The following is a 22,241-nucleotide window of genomic DNA, read 5'->3' on the forward strand; positions in this document are numbered from 1 at the left end:
TGTAAAAATAACAGAAATATGTTAAACCTTATTAAAACCTTTGACAGTAAAAAACACAGTGAAATTGTATAACAAATTACAGCATTTTATTTTGACCAGATACATTTTACGGTAAATTCCTGGCAACCACAGCTGCCGGTATTTTACCGCTAAAAATACAGTACAATATGAGGAACATAAATGGTTTACCGTACATTTTACATTTGCAACCGCTAAATATAGAAAAATCTAAAGATGCTCATATACAACCAAGGTAGAGAATATTACTGATAAACAATGAGAAAATTTGACATACCATTTGAAAACAGACTAAACATATCATTTTCTCTATTCCTACAAAACAGCATAGATCTTGAGAATACAGCATGTGTCCATATATATGGCTGGTAATCCATGGAGGAATGAATAAACATGAAACAAAATATTACCTGCCCCTGACCTATCAACAGTAATGAGTCACTGGGTCCTGCCTTGGTGAAGGAAAGGACTCGGTGGAGTTTCTAATGCGCATGGTGTTGAAGATACAAGCTCTGCAGGAGTACTTCAATGTCCATCAGGAGTTCACTTTGGACTGGCAGGATCCCCTCTGCAGCAAAAAAAATGGACAAAGTTTGATCAGTGCTTGAGCAAAATGCACAGAAATGAACAAAACGTGCTGCCAAAAACAGATCTAATGATAAATGATTTCTTAAGTGTAAAATATACAGTTCTTAAAGGATAGCTATTGTCAAAATGCAACATGGGCTGTTTTTTTTTGTTTGGTTTTTTTTACTGTAAACGAGACAAGCATATATCTAAAAGCATAATTACGACAAACAAGCCGTTTTTGAGATTGACCGTGATTTTGTTTTGTGGTCAATAGCCAGTGAATGGGAATACTAGGGGGCCGGGGCATAAATTTGAGCACATCAAAATCGATACAGTAAAAAAACAGCCCAGGTTGCGTTTTGGCAATAGTTATACTTTAAATCTACTTATGTAAAAGTAATACATAGACAACGCAGCCCTAATCACAATCATAATTTGTTGGAAAACGTATTTAAGTTTCGTATTGATTTATCATAGAACTTGAAGTTAATGGCTGAATGCATGGTGATGAGACCTATCATTCAATCTACATTTTATAGCGTATGAAACTGCTCACCTGGACATGAACCTGAGCTCGGCTGATTAAGATTAGTGTCTCCTGTCCATCTTTCTTTAGCAAAACTTGAATAATACCACTGCTTACCTCTCATTGAATCTTTGGGTGCAGACTTAATTGAAGAGCCTCGTATAAACAGGCAGGGTGTGATGTTTAGGGAAACCAAAGAATACAGCCGCCATCATTTCTGCCAGAAGACTCATGGGGTGCAACGAAGCTTTCATTGTGAACTGGCTAGATACCTTCTGCATTCAGAAAGAAAACAAGAAGGGCATACACCATAAACAATAATAACTGACAAAAATAATGAGACAAGAAATTAAAGTAACAAAATAAGTGCAAATCAAGTTTCCCTGTGTTGCAGTGTAGCTGAATGTTTTTCAACAATTTGATTTACGGTAAAACACATACCAAATATTTCCAGCCAAGGTTTGTTTCAATCTTCAGCATGTTTTTCCTGCCATTGTCTTGAAACTGTTTCATCTGTCCCTCTCATTTGATGCTGTTTACAAAAACAAAACAGCAATATTGTAAAGGGAAAAAGGAAAATTAATTTAATGGAAAAAAAAAGATTATGACCTGAAATCTCACCATTTCCTGAGAGTCACAGGTCCTTTGAGTATCCTTATGGTTTCTGCTCAAATTCAGTGTCTGAAAAGGGCAGGAACAAAACAAACCTTTTTAATCATAATAAAGACAAAATAAGATTTAGAGACAGACGACAAAGAAATGTGTAAAATATCTTCTTGAATCTGTTTACTTTACTAACCTTGAAAGAGACTCTTGGGTCTTAGCTGTGCCACCACCCTTAAACCTTAAAACAGATGGAGACGATATGCTGGCCTGGCTTGAAATTTCCATATTTGGTGCTGTAAAACAATATCACAAACAATAGATTAATTGTACTTTTTGGACCTTGGCCAAAGCATAATAGAAAAACCAGAAAGCCCTTCATGGCTATTGTGCAATGAAATCATAATACTTACTGGTTTGTTTCTCAGATGTCTCCACTCCTAATGATTGTAGTGCCTCCAGTACAATTTCAAGGATTGAGGCAGACAGGTCCGGCAGCACCTTAGTAATGGAACTCCTTATGCTGTCCCCCATTTCCAAGATGTCTGATAAAAGAATGTGAATAAAGGTCAATTTACACCAAGTGGTACCTTTGGTCTTAAAATATGAAGCTGATCTTGCTTGATACTACACTTTTATACAGTGTTTCGTAAGTACCAAACTAACAGCACCATTATTGTGACAGCACACTGTGTTTCAATGGAACCATTTGGTACCCATACTTCATGTAAGATGTTAATGGATAGAAATCAATTAAGTCAATGGGTTTTGACCAAAAAAATCATTTTATTTAAAACAGCTTACTATCACTTATGTCACACAGAACATCAGCAGGAGGCTCAGTAGAGGGCTCTTCTGATTTCTGCCACAGATCAGACTCTAGCAGACATCTCAAAGTCTCTCTTAAAGGCACATAATAGGCAAACCTATCTTTTCTGTTTTCATCTCTCCCTAAAAATATTTTCTTTGGTTCCACATAGTTGAAGGCTTTTTTAAAGATCTGAGCTCTGGAGTGCACTGTCCTCAATGGCCCGGTATGACATGCAGAAAAAAGATCATAGCTTTTGACAGACTCGCAGACTTTGTTGATGTCCTCCTCTGATAATGATGTGTCATCTTTTAACAGTGATGCAAGTTTACCCAAACTGTATGTCTGTCCCAACTCATGCATGTTCTGCATTTCCTCTACAATGTTCTGTATGGTTGAAGCAGGCAGTAGAAACTGACCCTGCAATTTTAAGTAGAATAGTGAAACGTTTCTCAGAAAAAGATCACAGAATTCAGGGGGCATTTCCATGTTATCTTCATGTGTAATAGACTGTGCAGCAGGCTCGGAAATCAAGGGTACAAAGTCATCTGATGTGGTTGGAACAGATGATGATTGACATGCAGACTCTCTATATAAATCACCAATGCTGCTGTCTGAAAACTCTGTGTTTACGTGACATGTGAGCAGTAAAAGATGATTTAACTCTAAAGGTATTTGTGCATCCTCTTACTGGTCAAGTGACCACGTGTCCTTCCACAATATGGCTCTTCAGATGAGCTATTAACTCTTTAGAGTTCTGACACTGACGTTCACACATCGCCATTGCACATGTAAACGAAGAAACCACCACCACACCAGTGACATGGGTGGGGGCAGAGTGTCTTTGGTAAAAATGAGCCTTAAACGCGCCATACCTGGTGTATGTCTGCTTGCAGCCTGCTTCAATACACCGAAAGAAACAACGTGGCTCATTCCGATGCAGTTTACAATGAAGAACGTAGCCCCTTGATGACTGAACTACCTTACCACAGAAATTACACGTTAACATAACTCCATGTACTTTGGTAATTCCTCCCTAGCGAATTAAGCACGCCAAATACAGAAACTAATCCAGAGCAATGCTTCCCGCGCAACAGTAATGCTAACTCAACTCACAAATGCTAACTAAATTCACAACCTCACTCATAAAAAACGAACTGCTAAAATTATCTATAAACGCTGGGCTGGTGGATTTTTATAACAGAGATAACTTGAAGTCGCATGTACTCACCTCACCTCGAACTAATTGTAAGCTGCCAGGATGTCTACAAATTCCGAAGATGCTGTGGTCCAAGCAGCAATAAATGGCGCTAATATACCAGTTCAAAACTGTGTCCGTTAGCGAAGCCAACTTGAGTCTCCTGCATGAAAAAAAGAGCGGTTGGCACACAGCTCAGCAGCGCGCCGCGCTATTGGTCATTTTCAGGTGACGTCATCCCGCAATGTAACGTCGCTCTTTGTTTCTTTAGGAGGTTCGAATTTGATCAGAAGTCACGTCTGCAGGCCGCTGCAGCCATGTCTTGCCTTGCTTCCCCCTTTTTTGGTGAAATGGTTCGCTCATACTGCACAATGTTGCTACCAGATTTTTTTTCTCTGCAATTCGAACGTAAAACGTCTGTACACAGTTTACCAGCAGTTTAGCTACCAATCAACAGCGATCACACAAATTCAAAATTTAAGGCCGACCCACTTAAGGTGGTCTGATAATATGGCGTGAAACACAACAACATAAAGTTGTTTTAAAATAATAATTAAAAAAGATTATTGAAATCAATTTTATTCACAACCATAAACTTTATTTTTAACATCTTCTTTTGCTGTTGATTTTTTTATCAGAAGGTTAACAATGATATACTGCAGGCCTAACTTTTAATCTGTATATCAGTATCTGAATTTTAAAATAAAAAAATACTATCAGTTTTATTGTCTTTCACTGCTGATATTTGCTTTTTTTTAATGGTATGTACTGGTTGTATTATTACGGTGGACCCTATTTTTTAACATCTTGTTTCTGTAAAAATGAATGTTTTTGTTTGCTTAAAAATCTACAGCTTTATACTGTGAATTCCAATGTGCACAACCCCAAAAGATGTAGTTTTACTCAAATAATACCGTAAAATCTAAGTTTTTCAGACATTTTCAACATTACAATATGTAATTGTAAAATGTATGCATATTTATTTGTTTTCACAGAAAATATTTATAATTTCAACATTTTATTACAGTAAAAAACAAAGTTTTATCCAGTCTCACAATTAACGGTTATTCAATCTATTTAATACAGTAAAAGGAAGTTTTTGCTTTTACGCTCCATTACCGTTGGAATTTGACGGTGTTTTGCTGTATATTTTACTGACTTTTTTTACAGTGTAGAATAGCATCTAACCCAACCACAATGTCACTGCTTTACCACAGACGCAATGCAACACAGATGTGCTGTGTAGTGAAACGCAAAACTAAATAGCTGCCACAATATCTGGAAGCTGAAAGAAGAGCAAACTTACATTGTCTGTATAGAGGCTTTATAGATACATCACTGGTTTCATGGCAACTGTACATCATCAAAAGCCAGCTGGAGGAATTAATAAGGGCTAAATACATGAAAAGTGGAAAAGAAATGTGGGGCTTTAAAGATTATTATTACAGGGCTTCCTTCAAATGGCATAGTTGGGAACAGATTGGGTATTTTTATTAAGTGATTTAGATCCCTGGTTGTTGATTGAACTCTGGTTCAGTACAAGACTTTATGAAGAAGTAGACTGTAGCAACTGCCTCCCTTTATTGTAATGGCTGTAATCTGTTTTTTTTTTTCCTGAGTAAAATGAAAACAGTGACTGGTGGATCTGACTAAGTTTTATTATTGTGTCTGAGAATGACTTTCTAATGTTCCCGTCTGAGTTGTGTTAAAATTAGCTTGACACAAAATGCTTTTACATTGATTTAATGGTTAGATACATGTTTATAATATAACTTTTCTAACTTGCCTACCTTGTGGCCTCGGCCTTTACCACATTGCTGAAATGGCTAATTTTAACTTCCTATACGTCCTTTATAGTGTTGACCTCCCCAAACTCCCAAGTTCTGAAAATCACATAAATGCATAATAAACATAAACACATATATAAAATATTTTTCAAAATGTAAAAAACATATAAGACATAAAATACATTCTCAGGGGATGTGGTTTGTTGTTCAGCTGCAGAGAAGGGGTGGAGTAGTGGGTTCAGGGTGTGGTTTCAGGGGAGGCTGACACACACAGCTGACCTCCATCATTTGATCTGAAGACAGAACGCGGTGTGGAGCAGGGGGAGGACAGCTGGAAAGCTGCCGCAAAGACAGTCTGGAAATTAAAACACTCAGACTGCAATGCTGTGCGCCGGCTCTTTATCGCGTCACATACATATTTTAAATATATATATATACATAAATATATAGAATACATATACATATAAAAAACAAAATAAAATAAAAATATAAAGCAAATTCTCAGCCATGAGTACAACTTACTTGATACAATATTAAAAGTGACAAGTTGTATTTATTTGATGTTCAAACCAATAGAAACAAACCCAAATACAACATTTTTCCTCACTATCTCACACAAACAAGAGACAGCAATGTCACTAAATAGCAGCTCACACCAAAAAACTCCTTTACTAAGTAAAGCCAATAAGAAACAAGTGTGACTGTTTGAAATGAGAGAAAGATGAACGTATCCTCAGTCCATGGCAGTGGCCATGTTGGCTCCTTATGTAACAGGTTGTCATCAGTCTGGAGCCAATTATCTGTGAGCTGTGAACTGCCATACCAATCTCGGCTGGGCATCTGCACTTTCCAATTAGCATTAACACCCAGGACATACAAGACAGACACTTCACAGAGGGAAGGAAAAGCAGAGCAGTTACAAAAGGACAACAAAGGGTGGATATTCCTGCAGGTTGAATGTATCATTCTTGAGAATTCAGACATACTACTACACTACTTTTGTTTGTTGTGATATTTTAGCCCTCAGAATCTTTGCACTTTAATCTTCTTAGTTATTTTGGATACCGTTATAGAATATGTGTCTCACAAGTCCGTCCATTTTTGATGCAACTTTAGAGATCCCATAGGAGAGAACAAACGCATGAGCACAAATGAGGTGAGATTAGTAGAGTTTCCGTAAAAGATTGCATAGTTAGCATTCAACCTCTAGTCTCAGACCTGGCCTCTTTGAGGCATCCTATTTCCAATTCCCAGCTCACCTGTCATATCCTGATGCAAAGAGATGGGAAGAGTACAAAAGACGATGAAAAGTAAAGAGGTTATCACAAACCTGAGAGGTGAGTAGCATTCAGATAGACAGAAGAAGAATAACAAAAGGTAAGTCACAGAATCTCTGATCTGCCTTTGTTGGTGCTCCGTGTTAGAAGTTGGAATGAAGCGTCTGTCACTGCGACTGTCATAGCATAGACTTAAAGCTTGCAATCGCCTTTCATCTCACTGTTCTTTTTGGCTTTTAAAAGGTGATTTTTGTGGCATTTTGAATTTTTTTTCATTAACACTTCAGTAAAAGAAAAGGTGAAGAGAAAGGATGATGACAGCATGGATATCAAAAGCCCCTACACAAACCCTTTGAAAGGTCATTACTTACAAGGCTCTAAATAAAAGCCAGCAGAGTCGGAGTTATTTACTTTCACATGTTGGGTAGTGTCTGACAGCTTATCAAAGGAGTCACTTTAATACTGTAGAAATGGTGGTCTGTCTGTGAGGAGAAGATGTGGATCATTGGGGGGACACAGGAAACTGGACCTTCATCCAATAAGAATTTTACAAATTAAGGATATATTGAACAATTATGATTTTTATCTTAATTTCTTCACATTTCTGAGCAATCATAAATTTTACAGTACAGGAGCTAACCACATGAAATATTCAGGCATTAAAAATACATTTAAGATCTGTTCAAAATGTACCCAAATCACTTTAACACATGTTAGTTTCTGTCTATTACACTTAAACAAAAAACCTTTCCTTTTAACTGGCATGCTTAATGAAAGTAGCTAACTTTAAAATCAGACACATTCATGGATAAAAAACATTAGATTTAAGAGAATATCTAATATTATTTTTTCACATAATTAAATTAAATTTAGTTGAAAGTCTTGACACATTTGGCTCAACACAATGAAATAAGTTACGCAATTTCTGGGTTAGAAACAAAGTTCAATTCAACTCAGTTTTATTAATCTAGCACCAAATCACAGCCACAGCCATTTCATGATGTTTTATATTGGAAGTTAAAAACTACTATAATACAGAGAAAACTCCAAAAATCAGATGTTACCCTATGAGAAAGCACTTGTCGACAGTGGGAAGGAAAAACTCCCTTTTAACAGGAAGAAACCTCCAGCAGAACCAGACTCAGGGAGCACCGACTCATGGGGGGTCAGAAAGTAAGTATGGAAGCCTGACATTAGCCAAAGTCAACTATAATGACATTGGCTGATGCTTTTTAACATTCTCTGTTGCACAACATCGTAATGTTCATATTGCACTCTTATATAGTAGTGAATAGTTGCCTGCTAGCTTGCATGATGTTCTTTGAAGAAATGTAGTCAGTATAGTATGAGTAGTTCTCTTTTGTTTTGTTAGGGTTTAGAAGAGCTGGAAGTTCAGCAATTCTAATATTTTCTGTTGTCCACAACATTCATGTCTGAAACACTGAAATGTTTATCCTATTTTTTTTTAAATATACAAGTATTATCTTCCAAGGCAGGATTCTAGAATAACTCTACAATTTTTTTTTAAGACATAACAGAGCCTGGTTAGTAGTTTCCTCCTGTCTCCAGTTGTTCTCCTGAGGGAAAAGCTTCTTTGCATTCCAGCTGTAATGTGATTGTGAGCACTCTAGTCAATGCCTGAGATTCCACCAGACAGACCAAAACATATTTCAAAGGCATTCCAGACAGAAGCTATGGCAAGCTGGAAGTGCAGTACAGGAACGGCATAGAGAATGAGGTCAATTTTGAGGATAAATCACCCTAAGCAAACATTTGTTAATCAATTAAAGACATAAGAAAGGCTTTTCCCCCATGTTTTAACTATGCACCCTAAATACCTATAATAGATCAAAATGTTTGAAACACAGCTGGTGAGGACCCACACTGCACATATGGCATAAACCCGCAACTTGTGGAATCCAGAAGTTAATCTAAACTCGGTTAAATGTGCTGATGTACACTTCTTTAAATTAGATGTTCCAAAATCCACTGATGAAAAACGGTGAATTTCTCATCTCTACCATAGTCCATGAAGCTCCAAGGTCCTAAACATACTTGTTATTAATCTCTGGCTCTCTTCCAAAGCATGTCTTTTATCCTCTCTTCCTTCTCTCTCTATCATATCAGAAAGCTTAATTCCTCCCATATGCTAATTATATATAGGGATGAGTGATTGCATGGAATGGTCATCTTTGCATTGGACTCTTTGCTCCACCGTTTGACCGATGAAAGAGGCATGAACCCACAGGCATTGTGTAGAAGGTTGACACATTTGTTGTCAAACCATTTTATTGCAATCAGACCTTCATCAGACCTGTAATAACAGGCTCCATAGCCCTTCTTCATCAGGTCTTTGTCTGCTATCAGGGGAGCTCCACCAGTGCAGTTTGGTCATACAGTACCAATGCACCTGACACCCAAGGAGGCGTGCAAGTTCTGGACCATGCTGAAACTTGTGAAGAGCTGAGGTTCTTTTATGGGTTAGCATAGTGGTTTTTTTTTTTACAACTTTAGCCCCTAGAGGTGGTTTCTGTTCCTTTTCACTGAGGGGAGCACTGAAGAATGTAGATCACCTTTGATACAGCAGCAAGTTGTGGATGATGCTAGATGAACTTGCTTGGCAGAACAATTTAAAGCCCCACACATCTGGTTTGTTGGCAATATACTGGTGGAGAGTGCCAGCCCTTGCGGCTTTATATGAAACCATGACCTCAAACACACTGTGGTTTAAGGTGGATGGTATCATGAGTATCATGCCACAGGACCATGTGATTTTTAGCCATATAATTGTTTACCGTCCATATAGTACTTGTTAAACATGAAATTATGATTTTGACAACTTAGTAATATTAATTTACCAGCTACTGTAATTTGGTTAAGCTCTTAAGCCCTAAGCCAATTACTTGTGATATTTGTGATTTCCACATGTTACTCTTGATTTTTACCATATTTACTAATATAAACTCAGAAAGTTACAAAAATGACTTACTGAGGAAATTATTTCAGCATATCCGTGCTGTGCTAACTCTTAATGTGATTTATCAACAGCAATTGATTAACAAAATGGGTCTAGTGGTCTGATTTTATGGCAAATAATCAATTTTAATAACATTTAGGTTATGTTAGCAGTAGCACCATAAAGTGACAAATCAACCGTTTGGTTGACCACTTTTTTAAAAAAAATTTTAAACATTTAATTTCACTTTTTTAATGCTGTCAAGTGACATACATCTGTTTAGTAAGTCCTCTAACACTATCATATATCAAAAAATTATATCTTCCTACCTTAGTTTCATTAAAAACACTCTATGTTGGATGTTTCTTTGTTTCTGACTTCCTGGTTGGGAAAGGGATAAGAAGAGTCAACCGTTTACATTCACACTGCCTTCTGGTGGATTTTTTTGGCAGATGTAAACCAACTGGTAGAAAAGACTCAATAAGGTAGGTCAATTTCATTAAAAGCCTCAGTTAGATATAGGGCCTGAAAATGTACTCTACCAATTGAGCAAAACGCTAAAGGGTTAAACAGTCACTCATTTAAGTTTCTCTAGATAGCCCAAGAATAAAAATAATGATTTTAAAATTAACATAATAGGTCTGTTTCAATCCACATGGTAATCAAGGTCGGTGGGGAAAAAGTCTCACTTTTTCTTTTTCGTTTTGTAATTTGTAAAGTTTTTACTTGGCTATTGGTTATTATGGGGGTGAAAATATAAAATATTGTCAAATCAGCAATGAGGGAGAGCCAGAAAAAGAGGGGATGAGAGGGAGAGCGAGAGTGGCTGTTAATGACGACTATTATCGTCTCATCCTTTTGAGTGCTGCCTTTGCAAAAAATGAAAATTGAATTATTCATCCCACAGAAATAATAAATAACCATTGAAATTCTAATGGGAATCTGTAGTATCTATATTTTATGAATAGAGCAAAAGATTTAAGAGAAACGGGTTCATTATAACACACACACACGCACACACACACACACACACACACACACACACACACACACACAAAAAGAGTAATTGGTATGATTGCTTCCCCAAACACCCACAGACGAAACCTTCAAACACATGTCTACATACAGTCTTATCCGATGAAATCTATGCCAGCTACACAGATAATGTCTTTTTCTTCCCCCCTCTTTCTTTCCTTTCTGTCTATTGAAGTGATTTTATGCATATTCGCAAAGGCTAATTCTCTGGCGTCCGCCCCGAAGTACCCCAAACTTAATGTCTGTTCCTAGCAGGGAGCAGCCTCTGTGTGCTGCTGCTTGTTGTGAGATAACACAGGATGCAGAATACATGATGGCTAAACCACACAATGACAGACAAAGTTATAGTGAACTTCAGATGTGAAACCCACTGGGACTCCTGGCTTGGCTGCTAAATCCCTATTATGACTAAATATTTTAATGTTGAGTCATGAAAAAGTCTGCATTGCTCTGACATATTCACCATGGTTTCAGACACAAACATTTGTACTGCCGTTCATTCAAGAAAAACTACTATTTTCCATCTGTCACGAGAAGCTGGGGGTCGCAACAGATGGCAAATTGTAGAGACCCTGTCTGAGCCTGGTTCGGCCAGAGGTTTCTTCCTTTAAAATGGGAGTCCGTCTTTCCCACTGTCACCAAAGTGGTTGCTCATCTAACTGTTGGGATTTTCTCTGTATCATTGCAGGGTCTTAACCTTACAATACAGGGAGTGCAGAATTATTAGGCAAGTTGTATTTTTGAGGAATAATTTTATTATTGAACAACAACCATGTTCTCAATGAACCCAAAAAAAACTCATTAATATCAAAGCTGAATGTTTTTGGAAGTAGTTTTTAGTTTGTTTTTAGTTTTAGCCTATTTTAGGGGGATATCTGTGTGTGCAGGTGACTATTACTGTGCATAATTATTAGGCAACTTAACAAAAAACAAATATATACCCATTTCAATTATTTATTTTTACCAGTGAAACCAATATAACATCTCCACATTCACAAATATACATTTCTGACATTCAAAAACAAAACAAAAACAAATCAGCCACCAATATAGCCACCTTTCTTTGCAAGGACACTCAAAAGCCTGCCATCCATGGATTCTGTCAGTGTTTTGATCTGTTCACCATCAACATTGCGTGCAGCAGCAACCACAGCCTCCCAGACACTGTTCAGAGAGGTGTACTGTTTTCCCTCCTTGTAAATCTCACATTTGATGATGGACCACAGGTTCTCAATGGGGTCCAGATCAGGTGAACAAGGAGGCCATGTCATTAGTTTTTCTTCTTTTATACCCTTTCTTGCCAGCCACGCTGTGGAGTACTTGGACGCGTGTGATGGAGCATTGTCCTGCATGAAAATCATGTTTTTCTTGAAGGATGCAGACTTCTTCCTGTACCACTGCTTGAAGAAGGTGTCTTCCAGAAACTGGCAGTAGGACTGGGAGTTGAGCTTGACTCCATCCTCAACCCGAAAAGGCCCCACAAGCTTATCTTTGATGATACCAGCCCAAACCAGTACTCCACCTCCACCTTGCTGGCAGTCTGAGTCGGACTGGAGCTCTCTGCCCTTTACCAATCCAGCCACGGGCCCATTCATCTGGCCCATCAAGACTCACTCTCATTTCATCAGTCCATAAAACCTTAGAAAAATCAGTCTTGAGATATTTCTTGGCCCAGTCTTGACGTTTCAGCTTGTGTGTCTTGTTCAGTGGTGGTCGTCTTTCAGCCTTTCTTACTTTGGCCATGTCTCTGAGTATTGCACACCTTGTGCTTTTGGGCACTCCAGTGATGTTGCAGCTCTGAAATATGGCCAAACTGGTGGCAAGTGGCATCTTGGCAGCTGCACACTTGACTTTTCTCAGTTCATGGGCAGTTATCTTGCGCCTTGGTTTTTCCACACGCTTCTTGCGACCCTGTTGACTATTTTGAATGAAACGCTTGATTGTTCGATGATCATGCTTCAGAAGCTTTGCAATTTTGAGACTGCTGCATCCCTCTGCAAGATATCTCACTATTTTTGACTTTTCTGAGCCTGTCAAGTCCTTCTTTTGACCCATTTTGCCAAAGGAAAGGACGTTGCCTAATAATTATGCACACCTGATATAGGGTGTTGATGTCATTAGACAACACCCCTTCTCATTACAGAGATGCACATCACCTAATATGCTTAATTGGTAGTAGGCTTTTGAGCCTATACAGCTTGGAGTAAGACAACATGCATGAAGAGGATGATGTGGACAAAATACTCATTTGCCTAATAATTCTGCACTCCCTGTATAAAGTACTTTGAGGGAACAGTTGTTGTGACAGTTGGTGCTATATGAATAAAATTTAATGCAATTGAATTAATAGGTAGCATGGATGCACCTTTTCTTTCTTTACACTGCTTGCTTGATTGTGTTTGTTATGTTTTTTGTTTTGTTTTTTTTACTGCCATTCATACTTTGTATTAAGAGTATTTCAGCCACGTCAGTTAAATGAACATGATTATTTGTATTTGAACATTCAAAAAGACAAACAAAATAAGTCTGAACTGTCTTTAAAACACATCACTGCAGCTGGAAATAATAAACTTATTTCACTTGGGGTATTACAGAACAATCCATCTAAAATGAAAGCTTCATAATTGCAATTCTCAATAATTTTTGGTTGGTTAATAAGAAAAATTTCATCAAAGCTGCCGTAAGATCCTCAGTTAAGAGTCTGTTCAGGTAAGTGTTTCACTCATGTATACATACACAACTTAGCTAGTCAGAGTACTGAATGATGACATATGTACCAGAATTGTAATTAAAAGATAAAAATGAAAGAGACTGGTTTAACAACTATTTTGGACTAAATCGGTGTAATAAACCATAAAGGGCATCCAGCAAAATCAAAGCTAGTGACATTAGCACAACACTGAAAGGTACAAAGTAAGAGAAACTAGGATTACAAGGCCAAAATCAGAAAGCAATGAAAAGTGACAAATGTGTGTCCTTTTTACTTGTAACTATCACAACCTTTGTCTGTGCACTGCAACTATAATCTTATTTAGATGTGTTCCTTAATAGAAAAATTTTCATTACTGACTAAATCTTTTTTTTAACAATGCCAGGGTGTTTGGCATTTTAGATTAGAACAAGAACATCTACCATTAACATTAATAAATTCTAGGTGGATTTTTTAAAATAAAACATAAAATTTGACATTATCAAATGTAACCTAAATGCACCCGAGACTGTTGTGGGTCACAGATGGGCATAGCTCGACCCTGGTCCTGAAGGGCCACATGCTGCAGGATTTCCCTGGGGGTGAAGTTGGTCCTTGCAACATCAGGAGGTCCCATGTTTAGACAGTCTTGCTGACTTCTGATCATTTCCTGGGTGAAATGTACCCAAACTTCAAAAGTCTGGCTGAGGTAGTGCTGGTAATTCCACTCTGTAGTGTGACAGCAGAGCACGAGTCCAGCATTCAGAACAAAATGAAACAGGCCATGAAAAGTTGTTGGTCAGAGTCAGAGATGTAAAACCCATTCAAAGTGGTGCTGACATTAAAAGTGACCACATAGGGGTGTTCCTCCTCATATTTTTTCCATATTCCCATTTGCATTTCCTGTTCTGTGTACTGGGACGTACTGTACTGTGGGTAAAGTTGAAAATAAAGCACTATTTTATACATTTCATTATTAGAAATTAAAATGACAAGTAACAAAACATGAGGGTAAAAAGAAATTCACAGACAGGGTTGTCTGTCACACCTGTTTGAAAACGTGTTATTTTTTATGTGAGGTATAATTTTGCTGATTGAATGTTCCAGTATTTGCAAATTCTGCACTGTTGTTTTCATGAATCTTTATTGATATTTTAATACATATATCAGTCCAAAAGTCTAAAGCCGTGAGTTGAGAAACGTCTGATTTGCGTTTATTTCCAATCTAACATAAACTGAAAATGTTGGATATAAAAAGAGCAGGTTTAAAGCACATCTGATGCACAGTAGTTGAAACACTGAGAGAACTGACTGACAGAAAATGAGGTTTAAAGAATTTATGAGATCACTTTCCAGGGACTAACATTAGGTAAAATTGGGATATGCCAGTTCATCAAATGTTACGTCAATAAAGCCCTTTTCAGACATGGAATACACAAGACTGCTGGCTTCATTAGTCTGTCAAAGTAAAGGCATTTTGTCATTCACACAAAGGTCACTCATATGAAGACACAAAAGCACAAACACCCACTGGATCTGTGAATTGGTCTGACCATTATTAAATTGAGGCATTTAAACTTTGACATGTGAAGTACGCATGTCATTTGTTGTTAGATCCAAGTCAGGGGTCACTCCAAAATATTTTGTGCGTTAAAATTTTTTTAGGCATTCCCAGTGGAGGCATTCACACCACGGAATTTCTCAAAACAAATTTGCAGCATTTAGTTTTTCAAATCAAGTTAGATTTTTCCAATTTTTCACATAAACAGATCTGACCAATCAGACCACTGCATCTGGCAAGAAGCACACCCTTAGCTCAAAATGCACACCAGTGCTGAATGCACAATGATATGACAACAGTAAAAAAAGAGTTTCACCTCAGAGAAACAGCTTGGTGCTTTTCCAGGTCTCTGAAATCATTCCTCTGCCTCCTCAGATGTGGTCCAAATTCTGCCAACAAGAGCTTAAACTGCCCCACTGACATCCTGAAATATATCCAAAAGTGGTCGTGATACAGCTTCGACTCTTCAATCAAACTATGAAATTGTCCCTGCTGCTGCCTTCTTGTGAGACATCGATGAACCCAGAATCTCTTCTTCTTCATTTTCTTGTTACACTCATCATTTTTCACGATACACAGCAAATTTGCATCCAAAAAAATTCAGTTATCTACCCAGTTTTCCTGATTTCTCCTAGTTCCCCACCTTCCCTTTTACTTCATGAACTCATGTTCACCTGCTTCCTTACCTCACACCCTCCTTACTTCCTTCTCCTTCCCATCATTCTCTCCCTGTTGCCCCCATTACTTCACCCCAGATACACTCTCTTTATTTTTACTCATGGTCTCACTACTGTCTATCTTTTCCTCACCTGTGGCTGCTCCCAGCTTCCTACTTTCACAACATGACTCTCACCCATTCATCTCAGGTTTTTCTGTAAACCTCTGTTCACTTCTCTCCCTTCTCATGATCTACTTTTATGTACCCCACCTACTTTTTTGTGCTTTTTTTTGTCACCAACCCAAAGGTCATTCATTACCTTCTTCCATTCAACTCCCCCACCTGCTTTTATATCTGCATGATCTGGGTCATCTGCCCCATACACATATATTTTCCCGAGACATAAAGTTTGGCTTACAGACCACCCTGTCACACAGAAAAACAAATCAAAACTAAACCATTTCAGCCTCTGATTCATGTTTTAGACATGACGGCAAAGGATCACGGCCACCACAGTCATGCACCAAATCCAGACAATAATCCTTTGCAAAGGTAAAATCTGAGCGAACATAGTTATTATGAACTGTGGGACCTTGAAAATAAAATAAAAACCGATCCATTATTACAAGCTGAAAACACAATAATCCAAAGAGTTTCTACAGGGCACTTCAACAAGTAGTTAGTGCACGTTTTCGAAACACACACACAACTGCTGGAAAAAACTAATGCAGTTGTGATCTGTGAGACTGGCTTTTTGCAAAATGGTAATAAGATTGAGAACAACTTGTACCATTTACAAATTAGGAAGCTCAATTATGACACACTAGTGATTCAGTAAAATACAGTCTATAAATCAGTATCAGAAAGAAGAAAGTAGTTAGTGATAAACCTAGTGCTGATGTGACGACCATAGGCTAGATATTATACATTTCCTGTTCATTAGGAAGGGATATAGTACTTTAGGACCATATGTAAAAGATACCAAAGCCAAAAATACATCCACTGTCGGTTTTAGAATCTGCCTTTCAAAGTTAAAAATAATAAATGTAATGGTACCAACGTGTCCCAAAAACGGAGCAACACAAGTCAGAAGAAGTAAGTGGTACAAAAAAGAAAAAAACTGGAGGAACATTTTGTAACTAATTAGGTGGTTTAGCAACAGCTCAGTAAAATGTTTGGGTATAAAAGAACATCTTGGAGAAGCAGAGTTTCTTAGAAGTAATGATGGGTAGAGGGTCACCCATTTGGATGAAACTGCCTCTGCAGATTGTGGAAAAATTTCAGAATATTGTTCCTCAATCTAAAATTAAAAAGCCTTTAGTATCATTGACAGTCAGATGATTACTATCATCAAAAGATCCTGACAATGTGGAAAAATCTCTGCTTGTAAGGGACACAGCTAAAATCAATATTTCATGCCTCAGGTGGCACTGCATTAAAGAAGAGCCATTATTCTGACACGGGAATCATTGCATGGGCTCAGGAACACTTCCAGAAATTGTTTGTGAGCACTGTTCACCATGTCACCCAAAAATGCAAGTTAAAGTTCAGTCATGCAATGAAGAAACCGATGTGTGACAATGTGATGAAGATCCAGAAATGCTGACGTGTTCTCTGGGCCGAAGCTCATTTAAAATGGACCGCTCTTCTGTGGTTAGACAAGCTGAAGATCACATCTTTTTCAGGAAGACAATATTAAACTGCATATTGAAGTTATTCCAACAGCAGAGCTTTGTAGTAGAAGAGTCTGGACTTTCTGAAGTCCAAACTTTTGGGTGTTTTCTATGTTCTATTGTGAATAAAATATGGTTTTATAACATTTGCAAATCATTGCATTCCAGTTTTTTATTTCCATTTTACACAGCATCACAACTTTTTGTGAATTTGGGTTTACGAAGCAGCGCGGTTGTTTTTGCAATCATTCACATGTATTTCATCTTAGAGTGACTAACCTTCACTGACCCCCAATTGCTGTAAACAATTGACCATTTTCTTTGCATTTGCATTTTGTTGCATTTTTAGCACTTTTATTCAATCCCCCTCTGTTCCATCTGCAGCCTATACAAACTCCACATTTCCTTTATCCATTTCAAATTCATTAAAGTCATGTAGCTTCTCAATAAACAGAAAACCTTTATTTTTGAAAAAGGCTACGTGAGACATTTGTAGGAATGTGGTGTAAACAACTCTTTTACCTGAAGGAATGCGGTAAGTAAAAATGTGAATGACGATAATTACTTTTTATGTTGGTCGTTGGTAACAGTTTATTGAAAACAAAAACCACAAATGAAAAATGTCCTTTGAAGTACAAACAAACAAAGAACTGAATAAAATTGAAAGAGCACAAATTATTCACCAAATAGATGTAGCCGGAAGTTTACTTTACCACACCTCTCCTTTTTATATAGTGCAGAGCATTCATGGCTCGACATCCTACAGGAGAAGAAGAGAAGAGTTAGAAGAGAACAAACATGTGGAGAGCAGATAGGGAGTGGGTGATGAAGATGGTCAGAAAGGTGTTTATAAAGTGAAGAGGCTGGAGAGACACATGACTTTATGATCTATTCATACACCTCTGCTCACCATACTTTATAATTCAAATGTGAGCACAACTTTGGGAATGATCTTAAAACTGAGGTCAAATATAACTCATTCTCATTCTCGGGATGTCAACTACTGCTGTTTTGTCAAACCCACTCATATCTCAGAAATATCTGCAAAGTGTCCTTTGATGACAGTGCCTTTAAGCACTAGATGTGGATATAAGGAACAAAAAAAGTGAACAAATCCACGTGAAGAGCGAGAGCAGAGTAAATAGCATGACTGTCAGTCAGGAGAGTTCAGTTTGTGTTCTCTTTGGGAACTTTGGATTTTGCATTCAGTATGGCTTTGTGGTTTAGTTTCCCATTCACTTGTTATTAGTTAAAGGAAGTAATTGTACCTAATTTACAAAATGTACGTATGAGTTTCACAGGCTTCAAACCTTCTGGTCAGTTGAAAACTTTCTGTGGAGTTTAAATCCTCTCCCACAGTCCAGGCTTGTTGAAGAGTCATAGGTGTGTGTGTGTGTGTGTGTGTGTGTGTGTGTGTGTGTGTGTGTGTGTGTGTGTGTGTTGGACTAGTAACATGTTTAAGTGTATCCCACCTCTTACACTGTTATAGCTGGAAAGAGTCTAGTCTGAATGGTTTAAAACTGCCAACACTAAGGCGGTGCGTCGAAATAAAACTTTCTAAATAAAACATGAACCAAATATTCTCATTTGAGAGAGGAGTTGAAAAGGGAAGAACCCAAACCCCGATCTTGTGCACCGGAGCTGATATCTCCGCCTTAAGAAGAATTAGCAGGACTACACAACAAACTGATCACATGACCGGTTTTAATGACGGCATCGGTGGTTTTTGCGCCCACCATGCAACCGAGAGTGCTTTCTATCTTTTTTCCTTTGTTTTCCTCCATAGTCATAGGAGTACCTCTTAATACTAAGAGCACATCATTGACACGAAAACATTTTCCTAACATAATTGCTAATAAATACATTCATTCAAGGATTCAAGGAGCTTTATTGTCATTCGCATCACATGTTAATATAACATTCATCAGTTTCCTTAAACACTTATTCAGTTCATTGTCAAGGGGGTGGCTAGAGTCTAACCGAAATGTCATAGGGTGAAGGGTGGACAGGTCGTCAGCAGGGCTAACAAAGACTGACAGACAGCTATACAGACTCATATTCACGTCCGTGGGCTACTTAGAATCACTATTTTACTGAACAACCATGTCCTGCAGGGAACCCACACAGGCAGCAACAGAACATGCAAACTGTATATATTAGTCACAGCCTTTTACATTTATTGATATAAGCTTGCATTTTCTGTAGCTTTTTCTTAAAGTAATAGACTAGTTAAGACAACACAAATCTCACAGCAAGTTTAGTAATAGTGACGCTTTATCAGAGATAGTAATAACAAAATAATGTTGAGCTGCCTTTGGAGACCCTTTTAAGTAATGTGGCCTTCAAAATGTGCTGAAATGTCTTTGAGTATAATGGAACATACAACACCCTAATACAAACAGATGATTCAGGAATGCTTTTCAGCCACTTTATCATCTGCTGTTGGCATAGCAACAAACTTATCAAGAAAAGTGAGGAGTGCTCTGTATATTTGCAACTGCAGCTACGAAACAGGGTAGAAAGTACTTACCTAAATTATTATCTTAACAAAAAGCATTTTTTGTTGGGGGTTTTTTTGTATCAGAAAGTGTGAATGTGTAAATGACATTTGCCGTTGTACCACACTGACAGAAAATATTAATAGTCCGTGTTTGAGTCTGCATATGAATGTAATGTGAATATTACAGTTTCTATTTCTGCCTCTTAGCTGTGAAAATTTGACTTTAATGTAGTCTTTGTTTGTTTCATTTGTCAATATACTTTTTTAATGTCCCTAATGCTGACTCTGATGCACTGTGCAATTTAAAATGTTATAAAAAATATAATTTTTTGTATATTTAATCAGGCTGTTATTGTGCATTTTCATGTTGTCCACCTATCAGCTCACTGATTTGAAAGTATATATATATACATATATATATTTTTTAAGCCAGAAGTTAAAGTGCTGAAGTCTAAAAGCTAGCCATCACATTTATCTATATTTTCAAAGCCAAATTTTCCATTACTCTACTGCGATACAAAGAGCCTTTCTGTGAAAGGAAGAACATGAAATCAGTTATCCTTGAGTGGAATTAAGCATATTCAGTTCAGTTCATTCTGTCTGTTTTGCTTTTTTTTTCAAAGCCAATATTTAAGGTTATTTGAAAACCTTGAGCAAGGATGAATGGCTTTTCTATGAAGAATCATCTGAATTGACAGACAACATCAGGACAGCTATCTGTCAATGTACTGACCTGTCCCAGCCGCCTCCTCAATGTACCGCAGTACTGCCAGTGCTTCTGTGCTGTGAGTTATGTTATATTGAACAAATGTTCTGGGTTGTTAAGGTGTCCTTGAAAAAGAAATCTTTGTTTATATAAATATTTAACAAAGTTTTTTCTGAAAAAGAAAAGTTATTACTCTGCTGTTGACATTCAAACACTGCAAATAAATGTAATCAACATAAAACTGTTCTGATGAGTAAGTAATTTAATAATTAAGACAGGTTCTCTTTTTCAATGCCTTTGATATTCAGTTATAGCAAAAGCTGCAAAGTTAGAGTAGGTTTAGGGGCATTTACATAAAATTATGTGTCACATCTTATTTTTTATGACAGTCTCCACATTACCAGAAAAACAAACCACATGTTTTTTGGTACTGGTTGTGACAAATTCCAACTCACCCTATTTGGAGGCATCTTCAAGATCTTTTGGTCTGACATTTGAATCCACTGTGCAGTTCTTTTCATCCATATTTTCCTCCAAACTACAAACTAACTGAAAAAAAGTGAAAATGAAGCCATATTTAAGTATCACCACCCTGACTTAAACTCTAAAGTTTATATATGTCCAGTACTTGACAGAGTGGAAGTATCTGACGGCCTAAGATGATAAAGGTTGGCTTTTCTTAAAGGTGCCTGTTGTGAATTACAGTAGCCATTATTAGCAGAATGCAAAGAGACAAAACACAATGTCCAAAAACATACTTTCAGTTTAGGAATGCATCCTTAATCCTAAGCCAGAGCATGTAGCAGACTTTTGTGATATACTACAAGATTATGATGTGGCAAGTTAGTCTATCATCCAAAAATTAAAAGCTGATAGATGTGGAATAAAACAAGCTCTGGTCTGTTGTCTAGCGGACATCCTTTTCCATAATGTGACTGTGTATAAAAGAAAACAAAAAAATTCCCAGCAATCATATTAAAAAGTTGGTGAGAGTGTTTGAACAGTACTGTGGAGCCTTGAGGCAAGCATCAGCCGAAGGATGAAGATGCCAAGTGACAGTGCACTGATTACACTTTGATTTATAAATAGTACATTTAGCAATAACCATGCGTTTAAAGTCATTTCCTGCTTCAGCATTTAAAATAGCCAAAAGACTAAAACTACCTTAGACATCTTAGCATTATTTATTCTCAGCTAAATCTCATTTATTGCACAGGCGCCCATAACTATCAAAGAAACACCTGAAAGACACAATCCTTAATTACCTGGTTATAGTCGACTGCTAACTTTGTATTAATGTGCTTCTTTTTTATTCTGTGTTTTCAAGTCGGTATCTTTTTTCAGCAAATACAGTAGTAGCAGGAGAGGAAAGACATTTACACACATTACACATTCACACCAGTTCTCCCGATGCTCCAGCTGTCACAGCTGGGCACTCACATGCACAATAAGCAGAAGAGGGGATGGAATGGAGCAATAAATGACAGATGAAGGTGTCTGGAGCTAATTCAGATTCAGGACTTCTATCACTTTCTTTCTGGATCCAAAAATACATTGTTTCTCTTCTCTTCCTGTCTCACATTTCAAACACTGGATACATTAGCCCATTTATATCAGGCTGTGATTCTTAGAGAAAGTATACATGTATACTTGAGTTGAACGTTTTGGCTGTCGAT

The 22,241-nt window shown here is 37.4% G+C and overlaps 1 long non-coding RNA gene across 3 annotated transcripts; it reads right to left on the minus strand.

Annotated features, from left to right (window-relative positions):
* Positions 1-64: 64 nt before the first annotated feature.
* LOC120722787 lies at positions 65-4,036 on the minus strand. Of its 3 annotated transcripts, none has more exons than XR_005693595.1 (7): positions 3,762-4,036; positions 2,131-2,262; positions 1,914-2,013; positions 1,736-1,795; positions 1,556-1,646; positions 1,232-1,389; positions 65-586 (listed from the first exon to the last, which is right to left on the minus strand). It is a non-coding gene; the product is annotated as an uncharacterized LOC120722787 (long non-coding RNA). The 3 variants fall into 3 exon arrangements; XR_005693594.1 differs by having other exon boundaries at positions 3,757-4,036; XR_005693593.1 differs by having other exon boundaries at positions 2,131-4,036.
* Positions 4,037-22,241: the final 18,205 nt, after the last annotated feature.

This window comes from Simochromis diagramma, unplaced genomic scaffold, assembly GCF_900408965.1.
Source record: "Simochromis diagramma unplaced genomic scaffold, fSimDia1.1 OVJJ01000705.1, whole genome shotgun sequence".
Classification (NCBI taxonomy): domain Eukaryota; kingdom Metazoa; phylum Chordata; class Actinopteri; order Cichliformes; family Cichlidae; genus Simochromis; species Simochromis diagramma.